The sequence below is a fragment of the Macaca mulatta genome, chromosome 6 (genome assembly GCF_049350105.2).
Source record: "Macaca mulatta isolate MMU2019108-1 chromosome 6, T2T-MMU8v2.0, whole genome shotgun sequence".
NCBI lineage: Eukaryota > Metazoa > Chordata > Mammalia > Primates > Cercopithecidae > Macaca > Macaca mulatta.
The window spans coordinates 139,757,162-139,785,152 of NC_133411.1; the positions used below are offsets into that span (position 1 = coordinate 139,757,162).

Here is a 27,991-nt window from a genome sequence, read left to right on the forward strand (position 1 = left end):
ATTACTGGTGCTATATGGTACTTCATAGGATAAATATACAATATTTTACTTTTAAATGAACATATCGTCTGTGTTATTGTGGATGGACAATTGGACTGATTCCATTTGGGGGCCATTACAAATAATGTTTCTGTGAACATTATCATCATATCTTTTGCAGTACATGAGAATGACTAACTGATAAGTATGCAAATATTCAATTTTAGTGGATAAGTTAAACAGTTTTCTAAAGCAGTTGTACCAATTTACATGCCATCGACAATGTATGAAAGTTACAGCAGTTCCGCAACTTCACCAGTATGTAGTATTATCAATCTTCTTATGTTTAGCTATTCTGAGGTATAGTGGCATCTAATTGCTGTTTTAATAATATGTAATATAAAAGACATATGACAGAAGTTAACATACCAGTTCTCCAAAAAAAAATTTCTATTTCTAACAACCCTCATGGGCAAAAGTTTTTTATTAAATACATGGATGCTTATGTAAAAAATAAGACAGTTTTATCTTATATTTTGTGTCGTTGAAAAACAGGAGAGTCTAAATTACTGGATTTTTATCTACTATTCTCTGTAAGAACTTAATGATAATGAACACCCACATGATGCTGGATCCCCAGGTTCTCACAGTCAGGAAAGAGATGCAGTCAATGAACAGGCATTAACAAGGCAGCCTGGTAAGCACTTATGGAAGCATATAGGGTGGCAGTGATCTGTCTCAGGAGGTCTGGAAATTGAGTCTAAGTTTAGACATAAAGAAAAAGTAAGCTCCAGATGGGTGCACAAGTGAGGATCGGTAATTAAGGACAAAGGGAACAGCTTATAAAAAGGTCTAAGTGCATGGCTAAAGCCCAAAGTGGATGACAGGAAGAAGTATCTGAAGATGAGACTAGAGAGTTTGCCAGGGGCTGGGTTCTGGGTTACTGGGGCCTCTGTAAGCAACATAAAGAATATGAACTTTATTATTTTGGGTGCTACAAAAAGATTTCTTGAAAAGAAGTTATGTGATTGTATTTGCAATTTACAAAGAGTTTTCTAGCTGCAATATGTAGAATACATTGCTGTGGGAAGCAGACAGACCCAGAAGTGGGGGTGCAAATTCGGAGGCTGCTGCAACAATGTGGGAGAGACACGATAGGGTCATTTAGGGGTATCTATTAGCAGAGTGGCAGTATGAATGGGATCTTAGGGAGTAGGTCCAAGATTAAGGGATGACTTCAAGATAAAAATCAACAGAACTTAATGATAGAGTCTAAATTTGATGGAATGTGAAGAAAGAATAAGAAGCCAAGAATACCCACAGGGGATTTCAAAAAGATGGCAGCCTGTTATCCCCTCCTCCCTCACCATCATCACCATAATTCCCTGAGACATTAACATAAATGAAATAAATAAGATGGAATGTGGAGATATCTCAAGTGCAGCTGAGGTCAAAAGTTTTAGAAAACTGGCACGCGGGTTTGGCATGCACAGTGGGAGAGACTCTGTGAGGTTGCTTAGGCTCGTGGGCACAGGCACATAACTTATCCATTGTTTCTGAAACCACATCATGCTGGATGTTGCTAAATCCCTCAGTGCCACAGCCTAGCATAAAAAAATGGCCCAGTGACTGACAGAACTGTAGGTGCCTTTAAGTAGGTGATGACATATGTTTATCACAGCACAATTCATAATTGCAAAATATGAAATCAACCTAAGTGCCCATAAACCAATGAGTGGATAAAGAAAATGTGGTAAATATGCCATGGAATACTCTTCAGCCACAAAAAAAGAATAAAATAATGTGTTTTGCAGCAACCTGAATGGAACTGGAGGCCATTATTTTGTTTGTTTGTTTGTTTTTTCTTTTACTTTAAGTTCCGGGATACATGTGCAGAATGTGCAGGTTTGTTACATAGGTATACATGTGCCATGTGGTTTGTTGCACCTATCAACCCATCATCTAAGTTCTAAGCCCCACATGCATTAGGTATTTGTTCTAATGCTCTCCCTCTCCTTGCCCCCCACTTCCCGACAAGCTCCAGTGTGTGTTGTTCCCCTCCCTGTGTCCATGTGTTGAATTTTTCAACTCCCACTTATGAGTGAGAACATGTGGTATTTGGTCTTCTGTTTCTGTATAGTTTGCTGAGGATGATGGCTTCCAGCTTCACCCATGTCCTTGCAAAGGACATAATCTCATTCTTTTCTATGGCTGCATACTATTCCATGGTGTACATAATGCCACATTTTCTCCCTCCAGTCTATCATTGATGGGCATTTGGGTTGGTTCCAAGTCTTTGCTATTGTAAATAGTGTTGCAACAAACATACGTGTGCATATGTCTTTATAGTAGAATGATTTACAATCCTTTGGGTATATACCCAGTAATGGGATTGCTGGGTCAAATGGTATTTCCTTGGCTCTAGATCCTTGAGGAACTGCCACATTGTCTTCCATAATGGTTGAACTAATTTACACTTCCACCAACAATGTAAAAGCGTTCCTATTTCTCTACAACGTTGCCAGCATCTATTGTTTCCTGACTTTTTAATAATTGCCATTCTAACTGGCATGAGATGGTATCTCATTGTTTTGAATTGCATTTTTCTAATGATCAGTGATGATGAGTTTTTATTCATATGTTTGTTGGCCGTGTAAATGTCTTCACTTGATAAGTGTCTATTCATATCCTTTGCCCACTTTTTGCAGGGGTTGTCTCTTGTTGTAAATTTGTTTAAGTTCCTTGTAGATTCTGGATATTAGACCTTTGTCAGACAAGTAGATTGCAAAAATTTTCTTCCATTCTGTAGGTTGCCTGTTCCCTCTGATGATAGTTTCTTTTGCTGTGCAGGAGCTCTTTAGTTTAATTAGATCCCATTTGTCAATTTTTGCTTTTGTTGCAACTGTTTTTGGTGTTTTAGTCATGAAGTCTTTGCCTATGTCTATGTCCTGAATGTTATTGCCTAGGTTTTCTTCTAGGGTTTTGATGGTTTGGTATTTTACATTTAAGTCTTTGATCCATCTTGAGTTAATTTTTGTATAAAGTATATGGAAGGGATCCAGTTTCTGTTTTCTGCGTATGGCTAGCCAGTTTTCCTAACACCATTTATTAAATAGGGAATCCTTTCCCTATTTCTTGTTTTTGTCAGGTTTGTTAAAGATCAGATGGTTGTAGATGTGTGGTGTTATTTCTGAGGTTTCTGTTTTGTTCCATTGGACTATATATCTGTTTTGGTAAGAGTACCATGATGTTTTGGTTAGTGTAGCCTTGTAGTATAGTTTGAAGTCAGGTAGCATGATACCTCCAGCTTTGTTCTTTTTGCTTAGGATTGTCTCAGCTATATGGACTCTTTTGGTTCCATATGAAATTTAAGGTAGTTTTTTCAAATTGTGATGAAACTCAATGGTAGCTTGACGGGGATAGCATTGAATTTATAAATTACTTTGGGCAATATGGCCATTTTCACATTATTGATTCTTCATATCCATGAGCATGGAATGTTTTTCCATTTGTTTGTATCCTCTTTTATTTCATTGAGCAGTGATTTGTAGTTCTCCTTGAAGAGGTCCTTTACATCCCTTGTAAGTTGGATTCCTAGGTATTTTATTCTCTTTGTAGTAATTGTGAATGGGCAGTCATTCATGATTTGGCTCTCTGTTTGTCTGTTCTTGGTGTATAGGAATGCTTATGATTTTTGCACATTGATTTTGTCTCCTGAGACTTTGCTGAAGTTGCTTATCAGCTTAAGGAGTTGTGGGGCTGAGACAATAGGGTTTTCTAAATATAAAATCATGTCATCTGCAAACAGAGACAATTTGACTTCCTCTCTTCCTATTTGAATATGCGTTATTTCTTTCTCTTGCCTGATTGCCCTGTGGTGGCCATTATTCTAAGTGAAGTAATGCAGGAATCAAAAACCAAATACCACTTATAAGTGGGAGCTAAGCTTTGGGCATGCAAAGACATACAGAATGCTATAAGAGACATTGGAGACTCAGAAGAAGGGAGGGTGGGAAGGGAGGGAAGGATGAAAAACTACCTATTGGGTACAATGTCCACTAGTCAGGTAATGGGGACACCAAAATTCTAGACTTCACCTTGCAACCGAAAACCACTTGTACCCCTAAAGCTACTGAATTTTTTTAAAAGTAAGCAATGAGGCAGAATGAAGCAGTCACCTCCCTCCTGTGCCAAAAACCAACCTAAATGCAGACATCTCAATGAATTACAGTGAGGTTTTTTGACAACTACAAGGAAAGGTCTTTCTCCTCCCACCCTCACCTCCCAACTTTCACTTTAAGATATGTAAATTCCCTGAAAATTAGATACAATTTCAGAAAAAGAGGGAAAATACCTAAACTGACTAAGATATAGTTTCTGTCAATCAGTAGTTGTTTAAATGAGAAACTAATTTGTTATGGCAGAATAAAGAGTTACTTTTAGTACATACTAAATAAAGGAAGTAAGATTTGCATTTTTACACTTTTGGGTGATTTTTCTCCCAAATGCTTGGCCACCCATTTGTAGAGTGGGTTAGAGATTCTCTAGGCAGGTGTGAGTGAAGGACAACAGGAAAGAAAGTGGGAGAACCTATCAAGAGAGCATAGTTCAATGATAGTCCACAGGATCTATACTTAGTAATAAAGAAAATGAAAATGGAGAGAAGCTAAGATGTATAGAAGAATCAGGCAACCCAAGGAGCTCTTAGAATTCACCATAAGACTAAGGATCAGGAGTAATGGCACTGAATGACAGGTACTGAGAGTGGGTGGTAGCGTTAAAGAGCATAATGTTTATATTGTGGGAGTTAAAACCTTGAACTTTGCAAAGATATAATTGTTTTTAATCCAAGCTCTACCATTTTCTTACTGTATGGTCTTGAATACTTTACTTAACCACTCAGAGCCTCATTTTCTCTCTCAGTAAAATGGGGACCAAAATAGTACCTACTTCACAGAGTTGATTTCAAAATTAAATAAAACAATAAATCTAAAAATTACAGCTCAGTGCCCTAGTGCATAGTAAGTGCTTAATCTGTGTTAGGTATTATGGTGGTAAAACAAGTACTGTTATGGGATTCAGGGTGACACAGGATCTACAATGTGAATAAGGAAGTGTATGGCTGATGTGGAAAGACAGTTTAAGCCTTTAAAATTAAAGAAGTGACATCTCACTGTATGCAGTTAAAAGTGGCCATGCAGCAGCCTGAATGCTTTGCTGCTTAGCTATTTCTTTCACCAGATACCCTAGTTCATTGCACATAAGTTCTACATTCCATAAAGTCCTAGGACATGGACACAATTCCACCAAGTTCTTTACAACGGTATAGGAAAGATGACATTTATTCCCTTTCTAATACATTGTGCTTCTTTTCCATCTGAGATCTTATCAGAATGACCTTTATTGTCCATATTTCTACCAACATTCTGGCCGTGACTACTTAAGGAATCTCTAAGAAGATTCCAACTTTCTCCACTTCTCCTCTTCCAGAAGTGAAGGTCTCTTCTTCTTCTGAGCCCTCACTAGAATCACTCTTATTGCTCTATTCACTGCAGTACAGGTTTTCTTTAACCTGCTCCTCCAAAGTCTTCCAGCCTCTACCCATTACCCAGCTCCAAAACCACTTCCACATTTTCAGGTATTTGTTATAGCCACAGCCTCACTTTTCTGTACCAGTTTTTTTTTGTTTGTTTTTTGTTTTTTTTTTTCCAGACAGGGCCTCTCACTCTGTCATCCAGGCTAGAGTACTGTGGGGTAATCTCAGCTCACTGCAATCTCCACCTCCTAGGTTCAAGTAATTACCCCACCTCAGCCTCCCGACTAGCTGGGACTATAGGCGCATGCCAGCATGCCCAGCTAATTTTTGTATTTTTGGTAGAAATGGGGTTTCACCATGTTGGCCAGGCTGGTATTGAACTCCTGACCTCAGGTGATCCACCTGCCTTGGCCTCCCAAAGTACTGGGATTACAGACATGAGTCACCACACCTGGCTCCAATTTTCTGTATTACTCTGTTTTCTGCTGCTATAACAGGATACCACATACTGAATAATTTATAAAGAACAGAAGTTTATTGGGCTCATAGCTCTTGAGGCTAAGAAATCCAAAAGCATGCCATTAGCATCTCGTGAGGATCATCCCATAGAGGAAGGCATCATACAGCAAGTGTGAGAGACAGACAGAGGAAATAAGGTCAAATTCATCCTTCTATCATGAGCCCACTCCCACAGTAATGGCATTGATTCATTTGTGATGGTAGGGCCCTCATATCATAATCACCTCTTAAAGTTTCCGCCTCCCAACATTGCTGCATTGGGAATTAAGGTTCCAGAACATGTACTTTGGAGTGCATATTCAAACCATAGTAAATGGGGCCCTGTAAACTCTGAAGTCATTCGGCACAATGGCATAATTTGGGGCAGAGAGGAATTTTGCAAGCAGGATGACCAAAGTGTTTTAGCCAACAGAGAGTAGCCATATAATAAGCAATTATCGTGTGGAAGAGTACGAACATCAAAGAGGTATTTTTTTTTTCATGCAGGTGGAAAAATAAGGATTCAGAAAAGACATTGGAAGCTAAAATGTGTGAACTTCACCAGGAAAATGAGCCGGATTCACTTGAGAAAGATGCAAGAGGAAAGGTCCTCAAGAACTAAGTTTAAGTTAAAGCAATAATGGGACAAAGCATTCCAGAAAGTAGGACGCATAGTGATAAGCCTTGTTTACTATGGACAAAAGCCTCAGAGGGCCCCTGGAAAGGTTTTCAAGGAAAAAATTAAGCATGGGAAATGGTAATTATTGAGCAAGACCTGAGCAGTGGCATCCATCAGAAGCATTCTGCAGGGACTCAACAGGATCCTACAGGTGACAAGATCTTTTTAAATGAATTGGTTAGACTTTTCTGTACTGTTAGGGCTGAAAAGACAAAAATAAATCAGATACACACTTTTTAATATTTAATTAGAGGAAATTTAAAATGTTAATTAACAAATCAGTATGCAGATGATCCTCGACTTACAATTGGGTTACATCACAAAAAAAAACCCATTATAAGTTGAAAATAAACCAAAAAAGTTGAAAATGTATTTAACACATCTAACCTACCAAACATCATATCTTAGCCTAGCCTTCCTTAAACATTCTCAGAACACTTGCATTAGCCTATGGTTGGGCAAAATCATCTGAAACAAAGGATATTTTATAATATAATTTTGAGTATCTCATGTAATTTATTGAATACTGTGCTAAAAAATGAAAAACAAAATGGTTGTGGGGGTATTCAAAACACAGTTTCTATTGAACGAGTATTGCTTTTGCACCATCATTAAGTTGAAAATTCCCAAGTCAAACCATCATAAGTCAAAGACCATCTCTATGCAATAATACTTGTTCAAAACTCCCACTCTACAACATCTCAATAAAACCCTAGAAACTTTCCTAATTAAATAATTCTATTACTATATATCAAAAGCATCAGAAATTACCTAGGTATATCCTATTAATGACAAGCATTAAATACTTTGCTTGCTGAATCCCTAGAGCTGGTAAGGCAATGATTGTTTTTAGAAAATCACTTTAGATCACTCACTTCCTTCCATTTAAAAAATTTGGAGTTTAGACTGCCTTTGAGCATACCTCACATCTGTTGAGAGGTCTTTGTGTTGTCCAGGACATGGTCTCATCTCGGTGCCCTAGACATCCTTTAGGGAAACTGAAGAAATCTGTCTGTCTGAAAGAGAAGTTGCCAAAGGCAACTTCAACTGTGGCTTAAGCCTCAAATTCAAATTCAAAGAGCTTTCCAAACAGTAGAGTTGATGCTGCCAAGGCCAAACTTACTGAGTGTAAAATAAAAGAAAAATCCATAATGAGGGATACAAATGAAGATAAAATCATTGTGTCAGGAAAAATAAATACGAGAGTTATACAGAGCAGTTGTGATAGGATCTGTTTCCTATTCAGATTCATTATTTTGCTGTCTCCAGGCAAACGACATAAAGGTGAGAGATCTTTAAGCCTTGTGTAGCAGAGACAAATTTTTTAAAAAGTAAGAAGCAGTACAGACATCTGTCTGCCAGGACAAGCAACTTCAGACCAGAGGAAACTCTCTTCAGCTCATTCAGACATTTGGAATAAATTACTAGCTGCCAGCTGGAAATAACTTCTTGGGAAGGATTTCCTGAGACACTAATATTATGCTCAGAAATTCAATGCCACCGAACAAAGAGAATACTGTTGTGGGGTTCTACCACAACTCTGGTGCACCTGGGCACTCTACTGGGATGCCAAGGCCCTTCCAGCCACCATTTGAAGTTGCAGGGGTCTACCCCAGTGAGCATAATGAACTACTGCACTTGCACTTGGTTTAGAAGACACAAAGGGTTATCCATTAATAAACAACCTTACTACTGGCTGATCATGATTCACACTAAATCCAGAAGAATTTATAAAACAATTATCTAATTCAGATTCCAGCCCATCTTCCAACTTCTTAAAAATGTACATGGATATACATGCTATGGAGTGGATCATTCTTGCCATTCATTCAAAACTCAGGCCCTTAATTGGTACAAGTTCCTCGCTCTAGACTCTAAGCCTTGCACATGACCACCACCTTCTCTAGTGTCTGGTGAAACAAGCACTCCCCAAAAGGGGATTCTCTCTCTCACTCCTCTCTGGTCCTGACAGAAAGTTGTACCAAATTCACAGCATTTTCCATATGAAAAAGTATTTTACAAAACAGTAACAAAAGATAGGTTTCATATCTACATATATGTATATTTATATATGTATGTTTGTATACTTGCACACATATACCTATATCTTTATATAATTCTACTAATTTGAAGGAAGAGATTGTATGTAGTTAATATGGATTATTTGTGGGAAAAGGAGGGATGGGATAGAAAATTTCTGAGGGGGAAAAACCAAGAGAGTCAAAACAAATAGCTTTTTTAGTGTATAAAAAAATTGTTAATCTTTATCATGTGACTCACGTATGTAAATTATTCTATACCCATCAAATGGATCTTATCTTCAATGTCTTGGATGCAGACTTGCCAGATGCCCCTACACTGATGGTATCCTTGAATTAACTCAGCAATATGCTTTTGTTTATCTAGGGTCTTCTTTCATCCAGTACATAGTACTGATCTTCTTTTATCAGTACTATGATGTGTACTGAGTTTCATAAACAGCTTTAGTTATCTAATGCTACTTGGATGAGGCTGTGGATGAAGCCAAAGGATCTTCAGGAACTGGCTTTTTTCCTACTAGAGAACTCTATGTTCCATGCATACCTCGCAGATAGGTAGCAGGAATGACCCTCTCCTGGAAGCACCTTGGCATCTTTAGGAGTTGTTTCTCTCAGGGTTTCTTCATAGTCTTCCAAGTACTGTACAAATATTTTATCTAATTACACCAGTACTTCCAAAACTGTTTAGATCCCAATGTTCCTCTTCATCAACCAATGAAACATAACCTCACTTTAGAAAAATCTTATGTAATATATTCCAGTGGGATGAACCTGAGGAAAGCTGCCTTACCTTCCTTAGCCAAATGTAACTGATGATACCCACTCCCTAAAATTAAACACAATGCTAAAAGCTACCACTTCTCACTCCTTGGCAATGGGTATCCTGAGCTCAAGTCATAGTGTCCCCAATCTTATTCCTTTCATTTAGTTCAGAATAACCCACATGTATCAGATACACAAAAAGATTTTGAAATACCAATATATGTTTTCTTAATTCACAGATTAATGAAAACTCATCCTCTAAATAATGATCTGAAATTTTTATAACATTATAATTCTATTCAGTGCTTCACATCTTTTCTACAACCTATGTTCCATTTATGGACAGAGGAGGTCTTTCTCCTCTTGTTTAAACTGAGTTCTAACCACACCTTCATTCCCCACTTCTGGGTTGGGCAAATAAGAAGCTGTTTCCTTTTCCTCCTTCTATTTGTAGCTTCATGCTAGTACTTGGGTAATATATCAGGGGAGTAGACACACACTGCTCCTCAGTCTGCCTGTAGCAAAATTGGCTGACTACCTAGGAGAGGCTCACATTGTTCACAATGAGCACACCTATTCCTATCTGGTCTGTAGAAATTTGAGTACACTATCTCAGATGTGTGCCTAATTAACTCACTCCCTCAATTCCCTTCGGAAATTCCAGTTCACGATATTCCCAAGATACAGAGTGATCTCTGACTTAGAAAAATAGAGTATATTAGAATTCACTTCCAACATTGCTTAGCACAACCCTACTTAGTGTAGCCTATGGCTCCACAGGTCTCTTGGGAAATATCCTGATAATTCTGGATCATAATTCCAAGCGAAAGGTCCCAGATAGTTTTTACAAGGCTTAATCTAACAGTACAGTGCCCGGAAGATACTGGCCTTAGGACCAAGCTCACTTTCCAAATGCCCCTAATTTTTCTGCAACCTTTTCAACATTAAACTATGATTCTCCAGGCACATGCAGTGCTCCATTAAATGTATATTCTTCTTATAATGGTTACAGAAACAAGCCCTTACTGCTGAAGAAAGCACTCTGAACTTGCTTAGGGACATTTCTCTCCTAACCCCTTAAAAAATTCAGGAGTTCTCACTCTCCAGTTTTTTCCACGGGATACTCATATTTCAACTTGACTGCACATATCTTCGACATTGACCACTAGGCCTTGAGTTTTGTCAAGGGGCCCCACCTCTTCTATTCGATTCTGGATTTTTGCCAGTTTTTAGGAGCCTTGGCCTTTTCTGGTTCTACCCAATCTAACTGTAATAACAGGAAGATTGTGGAAGGCTCTGCTGCCATCAGTTTGCTGACAGAGCTTGGCTATATTTGACTTTCAACATTGGATCCATCCTTATTCACTTCTCTGCACAAGTTCCCTGGGTCATTTGTCTACTACGTTAAATAGAACTTTTTTTTTTCTAATTTCAAAAACCTACCTAGAAGTCTTTTATCTTACTTTGCTGGATGGTGAAAATATTGACATGCATTTCCTAAAATTCACACAACTTTTTTTAACTTTTACCCACGGTTGTTATATTTTGTATTTTCATGATTATGAGTGAGAACAAGCATAATTTCATTTTTCCTGGCTGTTATGTTTATTTTTCAGTAAATGAGTATCCATAGCCTTTGCCCATATTTCTATTGAGCTGTCATATTTCTCACTTTGAATGAGTGTATTGATTGTTAGCAAGGACACAGAAAAACTAGAACAGATATACACTGATTGTGAAAGTATAAACTGTCCCATGTGCTTTGGAAAGCAATTTATCTATACTTTCTAAACTTAAACCTGAGTGTCAGGCATGAGCCAGAAGTTCCATTCATGGAATCTATCTTGAAGAAAAATCTCCCTCATGTTCTTAGGGAGATACATAATGGATACTCATTACAGTAGTCTTTGGATAGCAAAACTATGGAAATGAATAAATTTCCCATTAATTGAAAAACATAGTTAAATAAATAATTTGTTCCACATTTGAAGAAAAAAAGTAATACCTAGAATATATGAAGATAAAATAATTCATTAGTAGATTATCTTTGAAAAAATCATAATCCTATATATAAAACTAAATCCCTCTTTTATTACCACTCCAAATGCCAGGTCTCTCTGAAGAGGCAAACCACTATTACCACATTTGTAGCCTTTTTTCCACTTTTCTATGGGTTTTCTTTCTTTCTCTTTTCTGGTTGTCTGTTTGAGCTGCTATAACACAACATCATAGACTAAGTGCCTTATAAACAACACAAATGTATTTCTTACAGTTCTGAAAGTTGGGAAGTCCAAGATCAAAGCAGATTTGATGTCTGCCAAGGGCCCACTTCCTAGACTGTCTTCTCATTGTAACTTCTCATGGTGAAAAAGGCAAGCTATCTATCTGCAATTCCTTTAATAAGGCCACTAATTACACTCACAAGGACTCCTCTGCCCTCATGACCCAATCACCTTCCAAAGGCTCCACCTTCTAATGCCATCACCTTGGGGATTTTGAGAGGACACAAACATTCAGGCTATACCACTTCTCAACTTACAGAAATTTTATATACTCTTGATATGAATCCAATTTTAGTTTATATACATTGAAAACATTTTCTCCTATTGTGTTGCTTATTATGAAGAAGCTTCTAATTTTGACATCAAATTTATATTTATCAATCTTAATCACTATTTTGTGCCTTGATTAATATGGTTTATGCTAATCTAAGTCATAATCATAGTCATATGTTTTCTATCATTACTTTTATAGTTCAGGATTTTGATATAAAAATTCTTATCACACATAGAATTTTTGTGAACAGCATGTACTAGACATATAACCTGACTTCTTTCCTAATGAATAACCAATTTCCTCAAAACTACTTATTGAATACTTTATACTTTCTCCACTGATATGAAATGCCAACTTTGCCATACAAATATGCCTGGGACATTTCTGCTGTTTTATCCTATCACCCTAATCCATTACATTTCTAAAAAGAAAACAACATCTCAAAACAAGCAGGAAAACATTGGCTAAAATTCAAAGCCCATTTGTTTCAAACACAATCTTAAATTAGTATTAGAATAATCTCTTATTCTGCATCATTCATAGCAGTTCCACTTCATTGAACTCAAACTGACACAATAGTTTTAATTAGGGTGTACTTCCTGGGATAATCCAGTTGTACAATGTATATTAGACTCTATCATGAGAGACATAAGGAGCCAATGACACTGGAGTACGTATTAAAAAGAGCAGCAGAATAAGGGAGCCCAATTAATAAGCAGCTGTTGTTTCTGTTCTACAGATGAGAAAGCTAAGGTACGGGAAGTTATGTAACTTGCCCAAAGTCATATAGTAAGAAGGTGGCAGAGCATGTATTTAGACATTAGCAGTTGGAGTCCAGAACCTATGTACTTAACCACTACTAACATGACTTCCAAACGGAATGAAATTAAACATTTCTGAGTCTAGATTAGTATTTTAGATGTCCCTGAAGTTTTTATTCAAAACATGTCTGTTTACCTACTTAGCTTTATAGGAACAACCAAGCAATTTCTGCATGACTACAATTTTAAATGTCATAGAACTTTATGTATTACCCAAATTATTATGAGACATAGATAATAGAACAAATTAATAATGAAGAAAATGATTCCACTTCCAATATTAAGCAGATTATCCACTTACAATGATGTTACAATCACAAAGCAATATTTTTATGTAATGATCAGCACATATCTAATACCTATGGAATAACAACCTTGTCTTATGACAACTGAGATATTGATGCTACATGTTAGATAATATGTATTTAGTCATTAGCATGATTCCTATCAAATTCTTGGCAATTGGGATATAGTAGCTGCGATCATTATAAATAAAGTCACTTTAAAACATAAGCAAAGTAAGCATGGCATATGCCGTTCTTAAAAACAAAAACTATAAAAGAAAACTAAAGGTGAAAAGCATTAGCCTTTCTTGAATCATACTTAGTTTTGGAGTGTTCTCAAGTTTCTACAACATCTACAGCAAAGAAGAGCAGAAGCAAAACAATATATAATTAGATTCTGTGTGATTGGATAGTAAAAAGATATAAATGTCTTTCAACTGTAAATTCGTAAGGGGGAAAGAACGCAGCTGAAGAAAGTTCCAGAAAAATATAGTTCTGGTATCAGATTGTGTCCCATAATCTTTGTTTTAACCTCCATTTATAACAGAGAGAATTATGGAAGCATTTTAAATATAATCAATATGATCAGGTTCAATGGACTCTGGAATAAGGAAAGGGTTTTCATAATACTAAGAAACTATTTTAGTAACCCAAATAACTTCCTAGATTTGCACAAATCAAAATAAGCCTATAGTCTCTAGCCCACTTAGGCAATCGTGATTCCATAATGAAGGCATCTGAGGCATCAGGTGGCCAATGCTTAATGTACAATCCTTTTTTTTTTTTTTTTTTTTTTTTGAGATGGAGTCTCGTTCTGTCACCTAGGCTGGAGTGCAGTGGGGCAATCTTGGCTCACTGCAACCTCTGCCTCCCCAGTTCAAGCAATTTTTGTGCTTCAGCCTCCTTAGCAGCTGGAATTACAGATGCACATCACCACGCTCAGCTAATTTTTGTATTTTTAGTAGAGACAGGGTTTCACCATGTTGGCCAGTCTCGAACTCCTGACCTCAAGTGATCTGCCCACCTCAGCCTCCCAAATGCTAGGATTATAGGGATGAGCCACTGCGCTAGCCTTAATGTACAATCCTTGAGTACCGCAATGATCAGAACATGAAGTGTCGTCATCAGAATTGTCTTTTAAACACAAGAAAAGATTGGAAGATAGTCAAAATCTTCAAGTAATTTGAAAACATGGTAAAAATGTGAATCCTTTGGGTGGTGGGAGCAACCAACACCTTCTCAACCATGCCAATTATTCTTCATATAAAAATTCTGTTGGTTTCCATTAAGAATATAAATACTAATATTCCCATTTCATTAATGAAGGACCTAAAAGCTCAAATGACCTACTTAAGGTCAGGCAATGAGTCAAAACTAGAAATAGATACTATGTCTGCTGGCGCTACTCCTTAAATGAAGAAACAAAAATATCATTTTGAGTTCATTGAAACTTTACTGCTATAAAATTGAAAAAAATATATCAAAGAGTATGATTTCAAAAAAAGACAATATATATTTTATAGTATAGATTTGTCTTTTCCCATTTTAACTTCAAGGAACATGGCCTTAATTTAGGTTGGAAAGTTTTTCAGAAAGCAGCAGCAACAATTTTCCAGCTGGGCAAGTAAATATGCCACAGAGTCACCATTCATCTCAGTCATTCTTTTCCACAGTAAGTGGACATGAAAGAACTGAATGAACATTAAACAAAGCTTGCCATATTCAGTAAATCTCTCCAGGACCTTGAAGACAGATTGAAATAAAGTACTGTCCAGATTCATTTTCTGCATTAACCAACATAAAATAATTAAATAGCAAAACTCCAGGAGGCCCATAGGCCATTATTAACAGATCTGTAGAAATGGGGAGGAAAATATTTGGTAGTGGAGACAGGACTTAACTGCAGAGTAAATTACTTGTGCGTACTGGAGGAGAATCTTTCAATGATTCATTCAGCTCAAAAGTTTATTCTTCTTTATAAAAAGGTGGGTGAGTCCATCCTGCTCCAGAAGTACAGAAGGGAGCATTTTGTCATAGTTGGGCGTCAGCAGTCATAACTGTAGCATTGCACAATCTGAGCAAGAACTAATGGAAATAGAAATAAGCAGAGCTGTAGATGTAAACATGATAAAGATTCTGTGCTTGAATGCTGAACTTTAGGGAATTACTAGTATAAAGAGAAAAAATTTTTCCAATGATCATATCAGCCCTGATGAGAGTGACCAACTGTGACAAACACAAAATTAGGGTACATCTTGGCTCACAGCAATGCCAACACCACCATATTTGTGCTGTTCCACTACCCTGCTGCCCATGACTGGTGAAAATAGGGGTTAAAAACACTAGAAAAAAAGTCGGATGAGTCCATGCCTTTCTCCTGAGAATCTGGAGTTCAAACAGAAAGACACAGGGTCCCATGGGGACATGGGCTGACTCACAAAAAGAGTAGCACCCTAACATTGGCTCCATGCACTTCAGTTACTATGGTGCCAGACCCAGCCTTTGTCCCTGCTTCCCAAAACCATAATTGCTTGGTTTGGGGCATGTTTTTTTGTTTGTTTGTTTTGTTTTTTTTTGTTTTTTTGTTTTTTTGGTTTGTGTAGCTACCTCCATTTTCTGCTTGAATTACCCAGAGTCACTTTTTTTCTATTGGTTGCAATAAAGCAAGCCTCGCCCAATATATCTGTACAGTATCAATGTCATGGAATGATGTGAGATATGATTGGGTGTGAGCCACAGAAACGACTGAGCAAATGATGCTAAATGAAATGCCCCACTCCAACTGCAAAGTCCCAAATAGAAGTAGGAAACATACATTAGTCTTGTTCACTCCTCATTAAGAGATAGTTGTTAATGGACCAAAAGGCACATAGAAGGTATATTTATATGTGGTCTTTTTGTGTTTGTGCTTAAGTTAATTATTTACAAATTTTATGTACTTTATAATGGAGTTTGGGTCTAGTTCTTCTCAAAGAATTAATCAAATTTATCCTCCAACGCTTAGAGAGTCCAGATCAAAATGATGCCTAAAAGAGACATTGCTATTTGGAGTGTCTATAGTCATGCAGATAATACAGATATAAAATAAATTAGGTGAGTCTAATGATGAAGATCATGGGGGAGAAAACACAATGAAATGAGATTGTGCATTTATTTTAAAACATTCTGAACAGATGGTGCTTATCTTTAACACAAGTGATATGTGGACCCCAAGAAGGCAATGATCTAATGAATATATATTTGCGAGACAGTTTTCTTAGACATGTGCACCAGTTCAATGTATATTATGCTGGCAAAATATATTTTCAAACCTTACCTTAAGTTTTAAAGGTAAGTTACAAGGATATCAGCCATTCTTTGCAATTGTGCTTTCCATAAGTGTTATGGTAAAGCTGACTATTTCATTGCAATACACAGAATAAAAGTGGGAACAGACTCCTGGAATCCATTGGAAAAATAGTATCAGCACTGTGCAACTGGGACTCATCAAAATTTGTATTTAAGAAATGTCTAGGGTTTTTTGTAAGAGCTTTTATATATTTGTTTTCAAATGAACTTTTCAATATAATTGCTAATATATATGCAATATAACCATAGAGGCTTGCCACTTCCCTATGGTTTATAATCTGTAATATATTTAGAATTAATTGTCTTGGATCCTAATTTTGTTTAACTCATATTTTGAATTATTGACATTGCTAAAGTGCAGTTATTGTTCATTTTGGAGACTCTTAGTTAAAAATGTTTCATTATGATAAAGCTTTAATACATAATGTACATAATGATTTTTAATAACCTTGATAAGATTAGATTTGTAACTGTTTAATTCAACCAAATGGAGATATTATGTTTTGTTTATTGCTCAAATTTTATTTTTTGACAAGATGATTAGAAAATAACTTTTATCTTGCTAATTGTTTAGTGAAATAAATTTCATTTTTTCAGAAAACCTTGTATAATACTATAGAACAACATTACCAAACCATATTTATAAAACCAAAAATGTTATAACAGTCTGTGAAATGTGGGATGTGATAGGCATATTGTTCAGTTTATGAACTCATCAATGGAAATGCATTTGATAACAGGCATAGTTATTGTTCAAAATTAATGAAGAAAGTTAAAAAAAAAGCCCCACACACTCCTTTCTTCTGATATTTTAATGGAAAAAGCAGAGAACACAGTTGGGACACTATTGTGTACTTTTTAACCCAAAGATGATGCAGTCATTACTCACGACATTTAACAAGTTAAAATTTTAATAATTTACATAATAAACATATTCAGATTTTTCAAAGACCTTTTGCATACATCTCATATTGGATACTAAAAAATAAACAATGACATTGAATAAGTAGTATTTCCAATTTAAAATGAGGAATTTAAAGTTTAAATTATTTAATGTTCTTACCCAAGACTGGCCACAGTCTTGGATAAGACAGCTGGGATTTATACCTTTCTTTACTGGCTCTAAAATTCTGTTTTCTTCACTATGTCACATATAGTGTTGCCACAGACAAAAACTTTGTTTTTAACTATCCTTTTGTAATTTCCTTCATAATCAAGTTATGAGCCATGAAAGAAGGCTATCTCATTACTATATACCAAAGGTCTTAAGTTTTTGTGACAAGTAACTATTTTTCATTTCCAAGAAAACTTCACATTATAAAGATAGGTATACTATTAGTGACAAAAAATTTCCACAGTTGTAGGGAAAGGTAACTCACTCTTTTCATCTAGTGATCTAGTCATTATTTCAATGGGTATTTATTTTTTGCTTACTCTGAACACAATATTGCATATAATGGTGAGAATTTAGTAGTGAAAAAGACAAAACTATCTCACTGAGCTTATGATGAGTGCAATGGCAGACTGGAAGAAAAATAAGTAATTAAATAAATTCTGATAAGTAATCTGAAGAGGTAATACTGTTTCTAGAAGATAATATTGGAAATGGTTTCAAACTATGAAAAGAATAACTTTGCTGTCATCCCAGCCATACAAAGTATAAGAAGAGAACAGTGTCTAGTCATATAGACATTGAAGCCGCACTCCTTGAACTTCAATATCCTGATTCTTAGCTGGGTGACTTTGGAGAAGTCACTTAATTTTACAAAACCTCCATGTCTTCTCATGGGGATACCTCAAACGCATAGCCACGTAGAAAATGCATTGAGAGGAGATCAATGCATTCAAAAAGATCCACAAAATTCATCTGTGGGAAGTGGGGAAGAACCAGCAAGCCTGGGGTTGCCTGGTCCTCCAGCCATCCTAGAATGTAGTTGCTCAGTCAACAGAAGTTGAGAGTGGAAGTTCTGTCCTCTGTCACAGAAAGATAATGCAAAGTGTTACTACAAAGGAATGACAAAAAGAAAAGGGAAAAAGACTCACTGAATGTCAGAGAGAGTTGGGGAAACTTGGCAACTGCTGAGTCATAAAAGATTCAGGAGATTAAGAAGAAAGACACTTAAGGACCTTCTATTGTGTTTAATTAGCTGTATTCCTGTTAATGTTCATCTCTGAGAGCTCTAAGTAAAAGTTGGGTGTTGTGTTTAGTTACATTTCTTGGCTGGACAACGTTTGTTTCCCCCCCACACCCCATGAATCAATTTTTTAAAAAAGAAATATCCCATTTGAATATAGACTGAGAATATGAATAGGTGAGTTACAAAATGATGGCTCATATATTCTATTTCTACTCATGTCAGAAATAGGCGTCAGTTTGGCAAATCATTCTTTACTAGTAATTAAGTTGTGCCATTTTTAAAATTCATTGGAATAAATTTTTATAGTATCCTCATACATAATTTAATACCAATAGGATCTAAAGTGATGTTCCATTCTTAATTCCTGATGTTGACAATTATAGCTTTTTTTTTTTTTTAAACTTTAAGTTCTAGGGTACATGTGCACAACATGCAGGTTTGTTACATATGTATACTTGTGCCATGTTGGTGTGCTGCACCCATCAACTCGTCAGCACCCATCAACTCGTCATTTACATCAGATATAACTCCCAATGTCATCTCTCTCCCATCTCCCCTCCCCATAATAGGCCCCGGTGTGTGATGTTCCCCTTCCAGAGTCCAAGTGATCTCATTGTTCAATTCCCACCTATGAGTGAGAACATGCGGTGTTTGGTTTTCTGTTCTTGCGACAGTTTGCTGAGAATGATGGTTTTCAGCTGCATCCATGTCCCTACAAAGGACACAAACTCATCCTTTTTCATGGCTGCATAGTATTCCATGGTGTATATGTGCCACATTTTCTTAATCCAATCTGTCACTGATCGACATTTGGGTTGATTCCAAGTCTTTGCTATTGTGAATAGTACCGCAATAAACATACGTGTGCACGTGTCTTTATAGTAGCATGATTTATAATCCTTTGGATATATACCCAGTAATGAGATGGCTGGGTCATATGGTACTTCTAGTTCTAGATCCTTGAGGAATCCCCATACTGTTTTCCACAATGGTTGAACCAGTTTACAATCCCACCAACAGTGTAAAAGTGTTCCTATTTCTCCACATCCTCTCCAGCTCCTGTTGTTTCCTGACATTTTAATGATTGCCATTCTAACTGGTGTGAGATGGTATCTCATTGTGGTTTTGATTTGCATTTCTCTGATGGCCAGTGATGATGAGCATTTTTTCATGTGCCTGTTGGCTGTATGCATGTCTTCTTTTCAGAAATGTCTATTCATATACGTTGCCCACTTTTTGATGGGGTTGTTTGTTTTTTTCTTGTAAATTTGTTTGAATTCTTTGTAGGTTCTGGATATTAGCCCTTTGTCAGATGAGTAGATTGCAAAAGTTTTCTCCCATTCTGTAGGCTGCCTGTTCACTCTGATGGTAGTTTCTTTTGCTGTGGAGAAGCTCTTTAGTTTAATTAGATCCGATTTGTCAATTATGGCTTTTGTTGCCATTGCTTTTGGTGTTTTAGACATGAAGTCCTTGCCCATGCCTATGTCCTGAATGTTATTATCTAGGTTTTCTTCTAGGGTTTTTATGGTTTTAGGTCTAACATTTAAGTCTCTAATCCATCTTGAATTAATTTTCATATAAGGAGTAAGGAAAGGATCCAGTTTCAGCTTTCTATTTATGGCTAGCCAATTTTCCCAGCACCATTTACATGATTGTATATTTAGAAAACCCCATCATCTCAGCCCAAAATCTCCTTAAGCTGATAAGCAACTTCTGCAAAGTCTCAGGAGACAAAATCAACGTGCAAAAATCACAAGCATTCTTATACACCAGTAGCAAACAAACAGAGAGCCAAATCAGGAATGAACTTCCATTCACAATTGCTTCAAAGAGAATAAAATACCTAGGAATCCAACTTACAAGGGATGTAAAGGACCTCTTCAAGGAGAACTACAAACCACTGCTCAGTGAAATAAAAGAGGACACAAACAAATGGAAGAACATACCATGCTCATGGATAGGAAGAATCAATATCGTGAAAATGGCCATACTACCCAAGGTAATCTATAGATTCAATGCCATCCCCATTAAGCTACCAATGACTTTCTTCACAGAATTGGAAAAAAATGCTTTAAAATTCATATGGAACCAAAAAAGACCTCGCATTGCCAAGACAGTCCTAAGTCAAAAGAACAAAGATGGAGGCATCACGCTACCTGACTTCAAACTGTACTACAAGGCTACAGTAACCAAAACAGCATGGTACTGGTACCAAAACAGAGATATAGACCAATGGAACAGAACAGAGGCCTCAGAAATAATACCACACCTCTACAGCCATCTGATCTTTGACAAACCTGAGAAAAACAAGAAATGGGGAAAGGATTCTCTATTTAATAAATGGGGCTGGATAATGTTTATTTGAAAGTTACACTATGTAGAAACTGAACCATGTTGGATTATACAAGTTGGTGATACACCCGGGTTGACGTTATAAGATGATTAGCATAGTGCTTCTCACAAAATAAGCACTGGAAAATTAAATGTTATTGTCATTATTCACAATGTATTCTAAATTTACAAAACTTAGAAACTCCTATTTTTATTATTTTTGTCAGAAGACAGAAGAAATTATCTGCACAAATTCTAAGAAAAGCTACAACACCTGAACATCGAAGCTCTTTGCTTTCCATAGCTGAAACAAAGAGAAAAAATAAGTGGATCACACAGGTTTAATTGTCTAATACAACAAAATTAGTGTGTAGGAAAATAAATGTATTTACCTGGGTCTGAGTGCTGAAAGAAATTAGTCATAAGTCCTCCTTTACATAAGAAGGACAAAACAACATAATGCATAATATCCTTGACAAAAGTTCTACTTGCAAAAAAGTGCAGAGACGCTTCACATATAGCTATTTATCATATCTCTCCCTTTGAAAGCTTTGAGAGCATAATAGGTTTTCTGAAAAGGCAATTCCACTGGAATACAACTTTCTGGTGATTTACCTCATCACTGAGATACATCCTGGGAACATTTTAGCCAGTGAGCCTAAACCAGACCTACTGATTCAGAATCTCCAGGGTTGAAGCCCAGTATTACGTATTTTTAGAGTTTCCAAGATGACTCTAACTACCAAAGAGTATCGGTGAGACTGTTAGTGGCTCCCCTCAGATCCATTCTCTCCTTTGCACTTATAGGAATAGAATCCTTGATTTCTGGTGCATACATGGCTACCCAGAATAAGAACTAAATTTCTCAGCCCTGTATTTTGTTGCACATCACCATGTGACTAAATTTTATACAACAGACTGTAATAAGGAGTGATGCCTACCCCCTCTGAACTTGTTCTTACAGGAGAAGCCATGCCACTTCATTCCTCTCTCCTCCTACTACTGCTTGACTGATGGTATAAAACCTGGAGCTCTGTCATTTACCATGAGGAAGGAAATCATAAGCAAGGAAAACAGAGAGAAATTTATGAATGGTGCCTGGTCTCTGGACAAGATCATCCAGATTCTCATGGTCATCCCTGGATTGTGAAAGTAGAATCACATTCTTCACATAAAGAGGATGTTTCTCTGGTCTGCCAAAACAGGTATTGGCCATTTTATCTAAAATCTGTACATAACCTTAGAAAGAGGAATGTTAGCACCCATCCCTGACTTAGAATTTTAAATACAAGAATATCCTCTATTAGAAAATTCTTATTGTCTATTTGAACTCTCATAGTATATTTTTATGAAACTTGTGAAAGCGACTTAAAAGGTTCAGATCAAGGTTGAGATTAGGTGACGTGACCCCAAACTATGTATTTCTGTCAAACCAAATATAATAGAAAGGCAAAATGCAATAAATGTCAAGAGAAATTTTAAATCACATTTGAATAGTTTACTATTCAGTAAACAGCAGATTAAAATTTAAAATTAGTGTCTCTCTCTCTCTCCACCCCTCTCTCCTGCTCTCTCTCTCTCCCTCCCTCCCTCCTTCTATCTCCTTTCCTCCCCTCCCTCTCTGTGTATTAATGCATCATTCTTATAATTTATAAAGAAAAAAGCCAACACTTATGGAATATATTTAAAAGGATACTTGGAAAATCTTGTCTCACCAGCCTAGGAGAAATCTTGGCTATTTTCTACAAGACAATACCGTCTTCATCTGGAAATGGATGGATTTAATACGAGAAAATGATGCCTCAAAATATGGCCATTCCATTTCTAAGAGGTAATTTATATTAGTTACACATGGAAGGGGGAAAGTTTGGGTTATTTTTCAAAATTGTTTAAGTCCTAAGAAATCTGACATTTTTTTTAGTTTCTAATGCTTCTATGAATAAAAGAGGTATCCCAAATTATAAACAAAAAGTCTTCATTGGATGTCACCATTGTCCATTCTTTTAGGTATGAATGAGGGAGACTGGATAGCAGTGAAGATTGGACCTCAATATATTTCTTTCTAGCACTAACATTCATGATTCCATGATTCAACTGAAAGTATAAATTTGAATATGTTTCTTTTAAACTCAAAACAGATGAACAAAAGTAGTCTCATGACATCCCACCAGCCATCATTAAGCTGAATCTTGCACATCGGAAGAACAGGTAGTTGCTTAGCTTCCAAACCTATCTTCACAAAAGTAGGAGTTGAACTGATGCACAGGAATTGAACTCATTCCTAAGTAGGACAAAAAATGGACCTCTCCAGCCTGTGGAAGGTCAGGCATACAACACACAAGATAGTGTCTACAAAGACTTAATATTCACAATGAAAACCAAGTTAATTTTCAGGCCTCACGGCAGTGTACACTTAGTATTATATTTGGTCAGATGTCCTCTAACATAAACCTAAAATTATTTTATAAATTGCTTTTTTGTGAACTTACAAGGAAATGATTTTATTCTAGGTATCAAAGATGTATATGTGATTTAGCTTACATATTTGAGGAAAACATAGTCACTTCATTCAAGGCCTTTCCTTTCTCCTTTTATATTGAAATTGTAATTTTACTTATGAGCTCTCAAAAGCTACATTTAATTATTTCTGGTTTTTTGGATTTTTTTAGCCACTCAAGTTTCTCTTTGGCAGGTAGAAATGAAAAACTCTATATCCTATTAAATACTGAAATAGCTAACAAATCGGTGTGGAGAGAGGTGAAATGAAAGAGAGAGACCAGTTCCAGGGACTCTGCCATGTAAGTTTCCTACACCCGGAATAAGGACAAAATAGAAAATGCATTTGAAATTGACTGTCAAGGTTCAAAAAGTGTGGTGGAAACAGATGTAGTGTAACTCTTTTAATATTTACTCAACAGGACAAGTCAAATAATAACTTTTCTGATTCAATTGTAATGTGAAAAATCATTAAAAATAATTTACCATTAATATCCACTACAGAGAGCTTTTATTTTTTCCATGAAACATTGTCAATTGCTTTGGCATTGGCAGCTCTCACTGTGCAAAAACAGAAAGGAAAAGAAAAGAAAAAAAGTAGTCTTGGAAATGGAGTACCCGTAAAGCCAGTCCCAGAGCTATTGGAAATAACTGGGGGTTCACAGGAAATATGCTCACTAAGTTCGACTCCAACAACTCATAAAACAGTTGCCCAATTGATTATTTGATCTACTTCTCTAAAATCTATTAATTATTCCTCAGACTCACTTTCCACTCCTACTTTCTCTAGATGTCCAGCTTTAGCATTTTCACACTTGAAATGTTTCTTACAATGTCTCTTGGGTAGTCTCTTACAAAAAGAGTAAAGTTAATCCAGAATGTTTAATCTAATTTCCTTGAGCAACTAGAAGCAAACAGAATTACTTTACTGTGCTGAGTTTGTAATGCCTAGAAAAGATAGCTAAGCCAAAACCTGACATTTACTTAGTGAAAAATGTCACTTTAAGGAAAATTAAACACAGCCATGGAGTTCTGACCCAGAACCTAGGCAAACGGACTTCTACCCTGATTTTTCCACTCCTTCATTACTACTCAGGAAAAAATCACTTTACTTATTTAGGCTTAAGCCTCCTCATCTTGGGAAGAAATATTTACTAAAACAAGTATTTCTTAAAGTTGCTTCTACTATAAAATTCTACAAAATAAAAGTAATTTATTGATGACTAGAAGTGCTTGTGTGTTTATCAAATAGTGTGATTTTGATACCTCATCAATAAAATTAATCCTACTACCTTACACTAAAAAGAGCACTTGGATATTCACATGTTGTAGTGTGGACATTCTTTGCCACCTCCTCAGTGGGACTCAGGGGTTCACCCCAACCTTTTTCATGACTCTAACACCTAAATGTTCTTGAACATAGGGTCTTGTAAACTTCTTCCCAAAAAGAAATATTTTGATGAATGGGCTTGACCTTCCCAAGATCCCAGCATATTTCAAAATTTCAAAATAAATAATAAACATAAATACATTACCTCATTATGAAAGTAATGTTTGCTCTGAGAAATTGAGAAAAACAAAAAACTAGCAAGTGAGAACGGTTTTTTCACAATTTTATAACTCAAAGATCCTATTTGCTATTGTTTACCCCCTCACAATCTTGTGGATATGTACAAATTAGTTGTGATTTCTGGTTGTATTAGTTTGTTTTCACATTGCCATAAAGATACTACCCAAGACTAGGTAATTTATAAAGGAAAGAGTTTTAATTGACTCACAGTTCTGCATAACTGGGGAGGACTCAGGACACTTATAATCATGGCAGAAGGCAAAGCAGACACCTTCTTCACAAGGCAGCAGGGGAGAGAAGAGAAAGTGAAGGGGGAACAGCACTTTTAAAAACCATCAAATCTCATGAGAACTCACTCCCTATCATGAGAACAGCATGGGGGAAACTACCCCCATGATCCAATAACCTCCCACCAAGTCCCTCCCTTGACACATGCGGATTGCAATTCAAGATGAGATTTGAGTGTGGTCACAGAGCAAAACCATAGCATTCCACCCATGGCCCCTCCCAAATCTCATGTCCTCACATTTCAAAACACAATCATACCTTCCCAACAGTCTCCCAAAGTTTTAATTCATTCCAGCATTAATCCAAAAGTTCAAGTCCAATGTCTCATCTCAGACAAGGCAAGTCCCTTCCACCTAGGAGCTTGTAAAATCAAAATCAAGTCAGTTACTTCCAAGATACAATGGAGGTAAAGGCATTGAATAAATGCTCCCATTCCAAACGGGAGAAATTAGCCAAAACAAAGGGGCCATCCAAGTCCAAAATCCAGCAGGGCAGTCATTAAATCTTAAAGCTCCAAAATAATCTCTTTTGACACCATGTCTCACATCTAGGGCACACTGATGCAAAGGGTAGGCTCCCATGGCCTTGGGCAGCTCTGCCTCTGTGACTTGGCAGGGTTCAGCCCCTGCAGCTGCTTTCATGAGCTGGCATTAAGTAACTGTGGCTTTTCTAGGCACACAGTTCAAGCTGTCAGTGGATCTGCTATTCTGGGGTCTGGAGGATGGTGGCACTCCTCTCACAGCTCTTCTAGGCAGTGCCCCAGCAAGGATTCTGTGTGGGGGCTTCAACCCCACATTTCCCTTCTGCACTGCACTAGCAGAGATTCTCCGTGAGGACTCTGCCCCTGCAGCAGACTTCTGCTTGGACATCTAGGCATTTCCATACATCCTCCGAAATCTAGGTGGAGGTTCCCAAAACTCAATTCTTAAACTCTGCATCCACAGGCCAAACACCACATGGAAGCCACCAAGTCTTGGGGTTTGCACCCTCTGAAGCAATAGCCCAAGCTATACCCTGGCTACTATTAGTCATGGCTAAAGCTGGAGTGGCTGGGACACAGGGCACCAAGTCCCGAGGCTGCACACAGCACATGCACCCAAGGCCCTGACCCATGAAACCATTTTTTCCTCCTAGACCTCCAAGTCTGTGATGAGAGGGGCTGGTATGAAGGTCTCTGACATGCCCTGGAAACATTTTCCCCATTGTTTTGGTGATTAACATTCAATTCCTCATTATTTATTCAAATTTCTATAGCTGGCTTGGATTTCTCCTGAGAAAATGAGGTTTGCTTTTCTACTGCATAGTCAGACTGCAAATTTTCCAAACATTTATGTTCTGCTTCCCTTTTAAACATAAGTTTCAATTCCAGATCATCTCTCTCTGAAGTTCAAAGTTTCATAGATTTCTAGAGCAGGGGCAAAATGCCACCAGTCTCTTTGCTAAAACATAGCAAGAGTGACCTTTGCTCCAGTTCCCAAGAAGTTTCTTATCTTCATCTGAGACCCACCTCAACCTGGACTTCATTGTCCATATCACTATCAGCATTTTGGTCAAAACCATTAACAAGTCTCTGGGAAGTTCCAAACTTTGCCACATCTTCCTGTCTTCTTCTGAACCCTCCAGACTGTTTCAACCTCTGCCTGTTACCCAGTTCCAAAGTTGCTTCCACATTTTCAGGTTATCTTTATAGCAGTACCCCAATCTCTGTGGTACCAATTTACTGTATTAGTCCATTTCCACAATGCTATAAAGATACTACCTGAGACTGTGTAATTTATAAACAAAGGAGGTTTAATTGACTCACAGCTCCACATGGCTGGGGAGGCCTCAGGAAACTTATAATCAAGGCAGAATGGGAAGGAGGAATATATTACATGGCAGCAGACAAGAGAAAACATGTGAAGGAGGAACTGTCAAATACTTATAAAACCATCTCATGAGAACTCACTCTTTACCATGAGAACAGCAAGGAGGAAATATGCCCCCATGATCCAATCACCTCTCCCCAGGTTTCTCCCTTGACATGTGGGGATTACGATTCAAGGTGAGATTTGGGTGAGGACACAAAGCCAAACCATGTCACTGGTATATTCAAAATGTTATAATACTGATTATAAATGTCAGGTTTCTTTGTTGTAAGAATAACAGACACATTGTATATGGCTTAAAAGCAAGGGGGAAATCAAAGAAAAAAATAAAACCATCTAAAATCTTATTTAAGAAGATAAACAATTGGAGAGGAATAGGAAAAGCTCTAGAAAGGGGTTCATTGTGATCATCTTTAGCCATTGGCATTCTGATCCCATGCATTGATTACTGTGTGGGAGGAAGGATCATGATCATCATGATGGGCCCAGAGATGAGACAGCTCCGCTATGCAGGCCTAGCCTCCAGATGTTTGTAGAACACAAGTCATATTTAAGCATTTATTTTAAAAATTCATGTTTCCCATTTGTACTAAAGCCCTATCTTCACTTTCACACAGCTGAATATTTGTAATTATCTTCTATGTTTGGCATTCAGCTGCAAAACAATAAAAACACAGGATACACACAAAAAGAAGACAGACATTGGACATACTGGCCAATTTTTAACCATTGTATGTCTGTATGCATATAGTTTACAAAGTGCATATTATACTCCATACAATGACCCAACATGAGGTG

At 36.9% G+C, this 27,991-nt stretch overlaps 1 pseudogene; it reads left to right on the plus strand.

Moving 5' to 3' along the window:
• Positions 1–261: 261 nt before the first annotated feature.
• LOC100423659 (rRNA-processing protein FCF1 homolog pseudogene) overlaps positions 262–27,991 on the plus strand; it is a 35,897-nt pseudogene continuing 8,167 nt past the window's right edge.